Source organism: Mastomys coucha, unplaced genomic scaffold (genome assembly GCF_008632895.1).
Source record: "Mastomys coucha isolate ucsf_1 unplaced genomic scaffold, UCSF_Mcou_1 pScaffold21, whole genome shotgun sequence".
In the NCBI taxonomy this organism is placed as follows: Eukaryota; Metazoa; Chordata; class Mammalia; order Rodentia; family Muridae; genus Mastomys; species Mastomys coucha.
This window is the reverse complement of record NW_022196904.1, coordinates 157,728,685-157,739,681: the sequence shown is the minus strand read 5'-3', so window position 1 is coordinate 157,739,681 and position 10,997 is coordinate 157,728,685. Positions and strand designations below refer to the sequence as shown.

At 42.8% G+C, this 10,997-nt stretch overlaps 1 long non-coding RNA gene across 2 annotated transcripts in view; it reads right to left on the bottom strand.

Annotated features, from left to right (window-relative positions):
• LOC116101126 overlaps nt 1-10,997 on the bottom strand; it is a 19,739-nt gene that overhangs the window by 1,047 nt on the left and 7,695 nt on the right. The window lies entirely within an intron of this gene.

Here is a 10,997-nt window from a genome sequence, read left to right as displayed (position 1 = left end):
AAAAAGATCCAGTGCTCTATGCTTCTTGCAGTCCCTTTAGATCTTTCTGGCTACCTGAGACAATAGATGAAGGAGCTAGGAGTGGGCATCATGGAAGCACCCATTGCTGGGAAGGCAAAGATGCGATGCTGTTACAGCCGATCAGCCTGGGAGGACAAAACATTGGGTCCTGGTTTGTTAAAATGTCAGTCGCACTTAATGAGGTAGGAGAGAAGAACAAAGATTATCATGGAAGATATGTAAGAAGCCAGAAGCTCATTGTAGGATTGCAGGGTGAGATGAAAGAATAAACCCCCAAACTTGGGTTTGACTGTGTATACCAAACACTAATTACAGTCATTTATGTGAACAGCTTACCACTGATAGCTAATTACCATGCAGCACAATAACAATTATGTATATCATTAAATATGTATCAGATTAGTTTTATTTGATTACAATAATAAACTCCAGAAACATACAATGTCAGGCATAGAAGGAGACCTTGGCAATCAGTGTCTGGGGCCACCCCTTCACTCTCCAGAGGCAGATGGTGACACTGGCCTATGGCGATCGCTGAGCTTGATGTTGGAAAAATATAGCTGTGGATTTGCAACTAAACTCCCTATGGGAAATGAGAATGAGGTTGGCATCCACAAAGACCATGTCTTCTCTAACTGCTCTGTTAAAGTAGCCTGTCCCAACACTATCATAACACCTTGATATTGGAGCTTCGTTATAATGATGAAACTGGAGGAAGCACTGAGCAGTAAAATCCAGAGTGATTGTGTGCTACTGACATTGGTGTGACCCATGTTTGGGTAGATTTCAGACCCATGAAGGAATGGCAACCCCTTGTCTCCCACCCTTACCCCACCCTAACCCAACTACCCTAGCAGGAGGCTCAGAGAAATGGCATAACCTCCTTGGGAGTCAGTGTGTAGGTCGTGGTATGGGTGTTGACAGTTTGCACAGAAAATGACCACCACAGCTTTCTCCCCTTGGATAGTTCTCCCTGAAAACTGTGATCCTACAGACCGTACCTACCAAGGTTAGCTAAACCTGTCCCTAGTCTAGCTGTATACCATAAACCCTGCCATCTTGTTTATTAGGCTGTAAGAATTTCACCTCTTTGTTCAGCTGTCTGTAATAACCTGCTTCTCAGATCAACTCCATATAATAAACATGCCGAGCTCCTGGGATGCTCTGGCTTCTCCATCTAAGAGTGGAAAGCTTTTCTGTGTGCCTATCTTTTCTTCATTCCCTCGCTGCTCTACTCAGGTCAGTCCCTGGAGTCATGCATGGTAGGACACTTCAGGCCACTTGCCAGAAGCTAAACTTACTCTGTTCATTTGTTTTCACTGCTATAGTCCCAGCAGGGTGGGTACTTGGATTCAGTTAATGAACGAGGGAAAACCACGTCTGAAGGAGGATGTAACCAGGTCTGTGCTGGTCTGAAGCTAGTGTTGAGGTCTCTCCAACACCGGGGTTTCCTTCTAGAGCAGTGTTTTTAACCTTCCTAACGCTATACCCCTTTAATACAGTTCCTCATGTAATAGTGTCCCCTAACCACAAATTATTTCATTGCTACTTTGTAACTGTAATTTTACTACTGCTATGATTGTAATGTAAATATCCGATATGCAGGGTATTGGATTTGTAACTGCTGTGAAAGGAGTCGAGAGCCACAGGTTGACAACTAGTGTTTTAGACACTTTTAATTCCTTATTATAAGGACTACATGAGATACTTTGAAATACACAGACTCCATGCCATCATCTAACAATTCAAGTTTGGTCAATCTAGGTAGAGTTCTAGGAATTTGGTTTTTATTTTTTGTTAAGTCTTCAGAAACTTCTTGTGTTCGGTAGCTTTTAAAACATTAGAGAGTATGCCCGTCAACGCACGACCTGATAGAAATAGAGAAAAATCTTAATTTGGTAATGTCTAAGGAGGAAAATTCAATGCTAGCGACAACTAGATGGTTTAATGAGTCTGTTGGAGGTGACATGCCAGTACCCAAGGAAGACAGCTCAGATGGCCTGGTGGGAAATTACGATATGCCACACACAGCTAGCAACAGGGGTGATGACGTGTGGCTCATAAACCCCCCTGTATATAGAGAGCTCACTCTCAGTGGAGAGGCAGGCTAGCCTTTCTAATTGCTTATGCTCTAATTTATATTAGAAGAAAAGTGTGGTTCATTGAAAGACAAAGCCTCGGAAAGCTCCCTGTAAAGCCTTAGTGATGAAATTGGTGGGTGGTGACCAGTCTGCCTGAGAATGAGAGGTTCCCTGGAATGGAAATGCCTGGGTTACAACTGTGACTTATAAGCACTGGGCTTGATGGCCCTTCCTTTTAAGCCCACCTCCCCTGTTTAATCTCTTACACTGGTCTGTTTTGGGTGCTTACTAACGTTTCATTTTTCAGGGTGGAACCAGCAATCCATTGCCTTTTCAGTATGTCTTCCTTCATTTGGAATCACAAGACAGTGCCACGTAAGTTGTCATCTTTCTCATTGGTCAATAGACTTCTCTCACATGGGTGAGGTAGTCTGTTTATCCATTTCCTAGGCAACTTTGCAAAAATAATCAAACTTCATTTTATCAAATTTTGTTTTTATTAATTTTAATCTTTTTGGAGAACTTCAAATGTTAGCATTGTATCTGCATCACCCAAGGTAATTTTCATTGTGAAAGCTGCCTCGAGCTTGTGGGCAACTTTCTTATGCACATTATCTGCCTCTATTCTAGCACTGTTATCTCTGGTCCTATGAATAATGTGAATTGTCCATATGAACTTTTGCTACCATCTCTTAACGTGGTTTTATATTATAAAACTGTATGACAAACAAGGATGGCTTCTTGGGGGGCAATTGGAAGCCACATAGCTGTTGATAGTGGATTACTATGATGGTTAATTTTCGTCAACTTGACATAAATCAGAGTCACCTGGGAAGAGGGAGCCTTGGTTGAAGAATCACCTTAATCAGATTGTCCTGTGGGCATGTCTGTGGGGCAAATGCATTACTTATTGATGTGGGAGGGCCTAGCCCATTGTAATTGGTAGCATCACTCGACTGATGGGCCTGGGCTATAGAAGCAAGCCAGCAAACAGCACTCCCCTATGGTCTCTGCTTTAGTTCCTGCCTTGACTTCCTTCGATGGTGGATTGTGGCCTGGAAAAGTTGTAAGATGAAATAAACCCTTCCCTTCCCAGGTTGCTTCTTGTCAGTATGTTATCATAGCAGAAGAAAGGAAACTAAGGTGCTTATTCTGGAAATCTTGCACCCTTTGAGGCAAGCAACATTTTGGCCTGGAAGTAGAGCCTTGGGACTGTGCAGGGATACCAGGAAGTAGAGGTAGTTAGACCCTCATAATGAAAGAGGATGTAAGGTAAAAAAACACAAACTGTGCCCAAGGCCTTGGAGAACGCTCTCATTGAAAAGCACCCAGGTTAAGCAGATCAGATCTAGGTCAACAGAGTAGCTGGCGAAAGCATCACTCCTCCTTATGCACATAAAACTCATTTCATCTCCTTGAAAAGGTAGGAGCTGGAGTCACTTCCAGCTAATGAAAGACTTAGGGTGAGCAGAGTGGAGGACAGTCACACCTTACATCTGACAGCTGTCTTCGGACCATCAAGGTAAACCCCAACATTTCCTCCTTTGTTTGCCTTTTCCAAGAATAGGCTGCCAAACCCGGGCACCTGCAGCTTTCCTGTCGTTTCCCAAGCTGCTGACATTTTCTCCAGGTCAGAGCCACTGCATGCAAATACCTGTCTATCTATTCACGCCTGCCACTCAGGCAGCGAGGCAAAAAATCTGGACTCAATCCCTGCCTTGGGATAATTGCTTAGCAAACAGGATGCACATAATCCATTTTCATTATTAATACTCCAGTTAGGAGCCAGACTCTGTGTTTGGTTTCTCATAATGAGAGCGGCCTTACAATGGAGGTGATGCAATCTACCATTCAGCTCACAGCACTGTGAGGAGGCAAAAAACTCCCCCCTCCTGTGGCAGATTTAGATTCTAGGCATTTCTGTCGCTGTAAAGCAGCGGGCTAGATGAGCCCACTATTGAAGAGTAAGACGTGCTGATTTTCTTGCCTGGGTGATTTTGTAAAAATGTCCTGCCTGCTCATTTGCTTATTGTTCCTAATCTCCACCCGATAGCTCCTTCGAAGGCATCTGCCCCTTACCACTGCACACCCTGGGAGCAAAACTGCTGGCATGAAGGAAGAGTTTGAAAATGATTGTCAAGCCGTGCTAATTCAGATGTAACCAGCGCAATCCTGGTGTCTGGCTCAACCACGCAGCAGAAACCTGGTTAGATTTTTAAAGGTTATTTTTTTTTTAAATGTGCAAACTAAAGGTGCTTCCTGAAGAGAGTTGAAGGAGTTCTCTGGTGGATTCGCTTCTCCTCCACAACTTTCATTCCATCTCAGTGGAAAGTAGTTTGCTATTAAAAGGAAAGATAATCCATTATCACTGTGAGTCCTGAACCGCCAGGGGGAAGCCCGCAGCTGGCTGGAAGGAAGGCCTGATAACTTGCATTTAAAGAAAAAAAAAAATCAATTGCTCATTGGTGTCTTGCCATCATTCAGAAATAAAGCATAAATGTGACCACAGGTGGAGGGCCCGGGTCCCTTGGTGGGATTTGCGCTCTTCCTGTTTACCTCTGGATGATTAGTTTGAGCCCTGTTTGGATCCACGGTGACTGAGTTGGTTATTTTTATCAGGTTCTTTGGTGACAGGTGCCCAGGTTACAAGAAACAAATTGGCACTAATTGGATAGTCCTGTTGGCATCTTGGCAGGAGAGCCCATCAGTGGCTTCATCTGGGAAGCTGTGCATTAACAGAAAGGGGAAACCTGTGCCGGACATGGCCAAGCTGTTCAGCAGCTCCTGTTTATTTGAATTTGCTTGCTTTAAGAACAAGAGGGATGCTAATTTTCATGAGTATTCTAGCGTTATGGGAAGCAAATACATGTATACTTGCCCTAGAGAGAATCCTTCAATGATAGTATATTTATGAAATCCTTGTTACCCCATTGACCAGGATAATTGATGTGGGATATGGCCCAGTGGCACCACAAGGGTGGCTACGTGGTTTCTCAATGGGCAGGGTCATTGTAATTTTTTTTTTTTTCACCAGTATGCTTGACAGCCAATCTGCCTCATAGTAGTAGATGCAGAGTAAACAACTGTGAAGCAAATGCATATTTGTTGAGTGATTGAATGAGTCCCCAATCTTGTGAGTGAATCACCATCCTTTCAACTTGAATCTTCAACATGAAGAGTTAGACCAGATGTTAGCACTCATCTAAGCAAACTGCCCTCATTGTTCAGATGAGAAGTACTGGCAGGAGGTGACTCAGCTGAGAGCAGAATCCCCATTCTCTGTACCCCTTGTTGGCTATCTCCGTGCTCCTTCTCAGAAAGAGATTTCAGAACACAGGATGCTGCTGCTAATGAACAGCACAACAGACCATGGAGAAAGAAACCTGGCTTCTATATTGGGAGTCTCTCCTGATTATGTGGCCTCCAGAAAATCACTTAACATTATTGGATTTCTGCTGTGCCTGGTCTATTTAAGGAGACCGACAAGTCGCCAGGCAATTATGATAACGAATGCTACCTTTGGCTAATAGGGGAAAAAACCTGGAAGAAAAGGACAAAAATACTAGGCCATGTGGGGGTAAATTATCTTCTAGTTATAAATAATCAGCATGTTGAATTAGAACAGGGCAGGTTCCTAGGAAGGAGCTTGATTTAATAAGTCTTGAGGGTCCCCATGGCTATTTCAGAAGTGACTCACCCAGCATACTCTAACGGTCCACCAGGGGGGAGTAGAGGTCAATTTCTTCTGTACCAGAGGAGGTGGAGTGATTTGTGTTTTGTAATTAAGGGAAGGGAAGGCGGTGGTCAATGCAAATTTGAGGTGTCCTTCTCTTATGGTGGCTTTTATACTGGTGGCTTCTGTATGCAGAACAACCAGAGCTTTGAGTTGTCCCTGAGAACCAAAGCAACCTTATATCCCTGTGGTAATTTCCCAGAAGTAGAAGTCTAGAAAGGAGGAATGATAGCAGGATGGTTTCCTGCTTATAGATAAGTTGTGTGTTCTGGTATCCACAACGAAGAAGCCCAAAACATTTAGAAACAAAGCTAAGCAGACTTTTAGGACAGCAAGTAGCCCAACTGAGGAAACTGGTTGGTCTGGATCCAGATACCCCTGAATATTCATAAAGCAGACAGAAGAGCAACAGAAGTAGCAGTCTCTTTGGGAAGCTTCAAGAGAAAACTCTAGTTTGTTCTACCTGAAACTCTGGAGGAGTACACCATGTTCAAAGATGAAGATTTTTATCTGTGTGAGAGAGTAACTCTAATCCTAGCTCAGCACATCTGTCTTCCCATTTTAGGACATTAGAAAGAGGTCATCCAGGATTCTACTAGACTTGGCTAATTACACATACAATAAAGAAGGCTAATGGGACTCTAGCATCTCGTTGCATTCTGGGTAAGAAGACCATCTTAGTATGATGTTGTGACTATCATATAACTGTGCCATTGGGGAGTGGCTTTGAAATAACAGAAGGCCACTTTGTTGTGCTTAGCTGAAAGAAATAGGGAGATAATTGTATGTGTGTGAACTCAGTTACTACTATTAAGCCAGTATTTATGTACTGCTTTCATATGCCAGGCGCTGCATCATTAAATCATTCAATCCTAAAAATTGGATTGGATTTTTTTTTAAAATGTATCTCTATTTTATAGATGAAGAAACTGAGGCACAAGTAATTTGCTTAAGGCCACACAACAAATAAAGGGCTCAGATTCCAGCCGAGTTGAGCTCTGTACATTATGGCACTAGTGAACATGTCATTTAAGCTATACAGACAGAAACATGCACACGTTATTTTCAGACAAGACAAGCAGCTTTCCTATGAGGCTCATCTACTTCTTTTGACCTTGGCAGTAACGTGGTAGACTACTCATTAAGAGATAGGGTGTGTTGGCCAAGGGGAGGTAGCCATAGTTGCTTTGAAAGAAGAAAAACTATGGTGAAGTTCAGTAAAAGGGATCATCCTTGAAGACAGTAAATAATTATTACATATCAGCAACTTGAATTTGAGGGTGTAGCCTGCTAGGGTTTTTTGTTTGTTTGTTTGTTTGTTTGTTTGTTTTGTATCTGTTTATTATTTTGAATGATTGAGCTCTTAAATTGGAGGCCCTTTCATCCATGCTAACAGCAAGCAAGAAGAAAGCTGTTCACTGCATGCATCTGCTTGTCTTACCTGAGTTATGCGATGTGAGCCATCTTTAGTGTGCCTGAATTTTCTCCCACAGCTCTGTTCTCCCTTCTTCCATGGGCCCTTTCGCTAACATCAAGAATCTTACCTACTCAGCTAACTGGACTCAAAATTTCAGTTCACCCAGAGTAACCTTTAGACCAGAGGGCATGGGAACAGTGGATAGATGGCCCAGTCTTCCCACCCCTGGTGAATGAACCTGGAAGCTGTGACTTAGAGCTTTCTAGAAGGTGTCTGGGTTCTTTGAGACCAGGGCCTCCTTCACCCTTTATTGTTTCTCTCAGTTCCCTTTTCATGCCCCAGTCCCTGATCTATGTGCTCTGGAATTGTCTCTCAAATAATCTAATTGCACTCAAGGTCCTGCCCCAGGCCTTGCTTTGAGTAAAACCAAATTAAGACCTCTTTGAAAAGGGGAGCACATGAACCCTCAGAGCTGACAGTGGTGGAAGTGGAAACTCAATAGAAAAGATTACCTAGGAATATAAAAACCCGGAGAGGAGAGGAATGAGAGAGGTGCCCTCTGTGCCCCGAAGACTCTCCATCTAGAACCTGGGGATGCTAGAACCGCTTTTCCTTTAGGCAAGGGAAGTAGTTCTTTTCTTTGGCTGAGTCTCACACCTTGCTTTTGCTTTTATTAAAGGAATCCATTCTGGAGCTGAGACATTTCAGGGGGGCTGTTTTTATCTGGTGAGTGATGAGAAAGGCCAGCATCCCGAGGATAGGTGTCTGCACTTGCCTCCTGGCTCTGTGAGTTCAGAGGACAAGGATGATGAAAGTCTTAACACGCAAGACAGAAACCAGAAACCTCCCCCAAGCATCTGCTTCCTACTGTTTGAAAGCTAAATGAAATGCTTCCTTCCTCTAGAACTGGAAAGAGTTCTAGAGACAGTTCTATAGACAGCGAGAGATGGAAAGGCCAGGCTATCATGGTTTGCTTCTCCTGCCTTGTTGGTGTTTGGGAGTTATCTTACTCAGGGTTCTTCTTGATGCAGGGTTCTGAAGTTCTGTCAGCATCTGGATCCCATGAGAAGAGGATCTAATGAAAAGAGCCAGGGCAGCAGGAGTGGGGTGTGGCCACAGGCTGGGGCCATTGTTGACTGTAGATTCCAGACAAGTAAAACATAGTATCTTTCTAAAGTGCCCAGTCTTTGTGTGGTTTTTGCTATAACTTCAGGTTTCAAGTGCTAAGATTTAGTGTCCAAAACACTTGGAGCATATTCCGTTGTTTTGTTTGATTTTTAAGAAATATGCTTGCACAGAACTCTGACACAGTAAGGAATGACTAAATATTGAAATTTAAGGCCTATGAAGTATAAAGCAATATATGTTGGTTTCCCCTTCCTCTTGGTATTATGTTTTTCCCCATTCAAGTCAAGAAGCATTTGGGACTAGAAACAGAAAGATCTGAACTGTTGTTTCTATAGACGATCACATTGGGTTAGAGGATGTTACTGCAGCATCTAGATTTGGAAAGGTATGCTTACAAGGATAGAACCCACAAGATAGATGCTGAACTGGCCCATATCAAGGAGCATCTCTGCCTGCATAAACCAGGTCAACTGTAAGGATAGAGAAGGTTCTCTAGCATTCCTCTAGAGAGAGAGACACTGGGCTTCCACCAGGTCTCACTTAGGAGGGTGAACTCATTCAATTCTCCAGCATGTTAGCAAACAGGTGACAGACCACGGGCTTGGCTATGAATACTCAGGGTTGTTTGTTGATTGGTTTGTTTGTTTTTAATTATTGATGTCGGCAATCAGACACAGGATCAGAAACAAGTTAGCATTCTTCCTGGTCTCTGTACATGTAGAGGCAGCCCATTCCTATTTTACAAGCTAGAACAGAAACACAGCAGAGGGAGAAAGAGTTTCTCTTAATGTGATATATTTATCTTGTAAAGGAGGAGAATCAAAGAAGAAATATCATTAAACTCAGCCATGCATCTTAACAGCCATATCCCTCATACAACAGTGGCAACAGCACCATTGTCTAGGTCTACACCATCCAGGTGTGGGTAACTAACACTGCCATGTTCACACTGACTAAATTGACTGATGACACTTCTCTCTGAAGATGTCAAGACTGTTAATGCATGGCAGTATCTGAAGGCCTATCATGGAAACAGAGGGCAGAGTGGTCCAACTGCTAACCACAAAGCAAACAGTCCTCGTTCCATCTCATTATCAGAGGAATTCTTCCTTTCCAAACCCTGAAAAGATTACCTAAAAAAAGTAAGTAAAATTTTTTAAGCAGATTGGCAGTTTTTGTGCAATATGTCTAGGTATGTATTTGGAGGCTAGAAAAATTTATGTTCCTTCTCATCTCAACAGGCTTTGATTCTGTGAAAGGCAGCACAGATCAATACATATCTTTCTTTTAAGTAGAATGGGCAACAATTGTTCTAAGCATGGTCAATTCTTGAATATATGCATCAGACAAATACATAAGAATATCCTTGATAATAGGCTTTCTGTCTTTAAGTGTGTGTGTGTATGTGTGTGTTTAAATGATTAAAACTTCTGTGATAATGATAAGAACTTCAAAGCCATTTGATGTTCTCAGGCAAGAAAAAGAGAACACATAATGGATGTGTCCTAGAGATCTATATATTAATAAAATAGTGTCAACCATATATTAGATACAGATGGTCTATAACTCAGAACAATTCAACCTACAAATATTGAGCTTTATTCTAATGCAAACATAGTACGTATTCAGGGGAGTCTACACTTTGGATTTTTGATTTCCTCTTTTCCTGGGTGACTAATAGGTCATATGAAACTTTTTGGTAGTGCTGCCCTGTGGCATCAAGTCACAATGCCCAGTCAGGCACAGGGACTGAAATTCTGCAATATTCTATGTTCCTCTTTTGGTGTGATGATTAATCTGCACTGCCAACTTGATGAGACTCAGAAGCAACATGGAAACTCAACTCTAGGTGTGCCTATGGGGCTGTTCCTGGAACGTTTAAATGAGGGAAGATCCACCAGTAATGTAGGCAGTACCATCTCACAGGCTAGAGCTGTGGACTGATTGAAACAGAGAGAGTGAGCTGAGATGCCATCTTCTCTCTCTCCTTTCTGAAGACAGATACAAGGCCTTATGTTCCTACAGCCTAGCACTTCAAGCAATGCAGCAATCAAACACTTCTTAAGTTGCTTTTGTGAGATATTTTGTCACAGTAATGAGTTACTTTTCTAATACATTCAAGTGTATTAAGCATATATATTTTTTTGACTTACACTATTTTTAAACTTACAGTGGGCCTCTGGAGGAGGGGAATCAACTATCTTAAGTTAAAAATATCTATCCTTGACACAGCCAGTTCCACAACACCCAGAGGAAGCTCCACTCCCAGGTGCTCTGACACACCCAGGATCAGAGGTGAGCAGGAACCAACATCTGTCCCAACACTGGGAATAACTGGGTCCAGCGGTACCAGGCACACAGGAACTCCGCTAGCCCAGTGACTCAGTTCCTTCCGGTCTGTCTGGGTTAGTGTTCTGAGCAGACCTTGGGCACAAGCTCTGCAGCCAGTCCCACAACTCACAGATAAAGCCACACTCCCAGGTGATTTAACAAGCCCAGGATCCCAGGATCCCAGAATCACAGGAACACAGAGTCAGCTTGATTCTGAAGAGTTCTGACACAACCAGGATCACAGGAAGGACATGCTCCAGTCAGATTTAGCAAGGGCAGGTAGCAC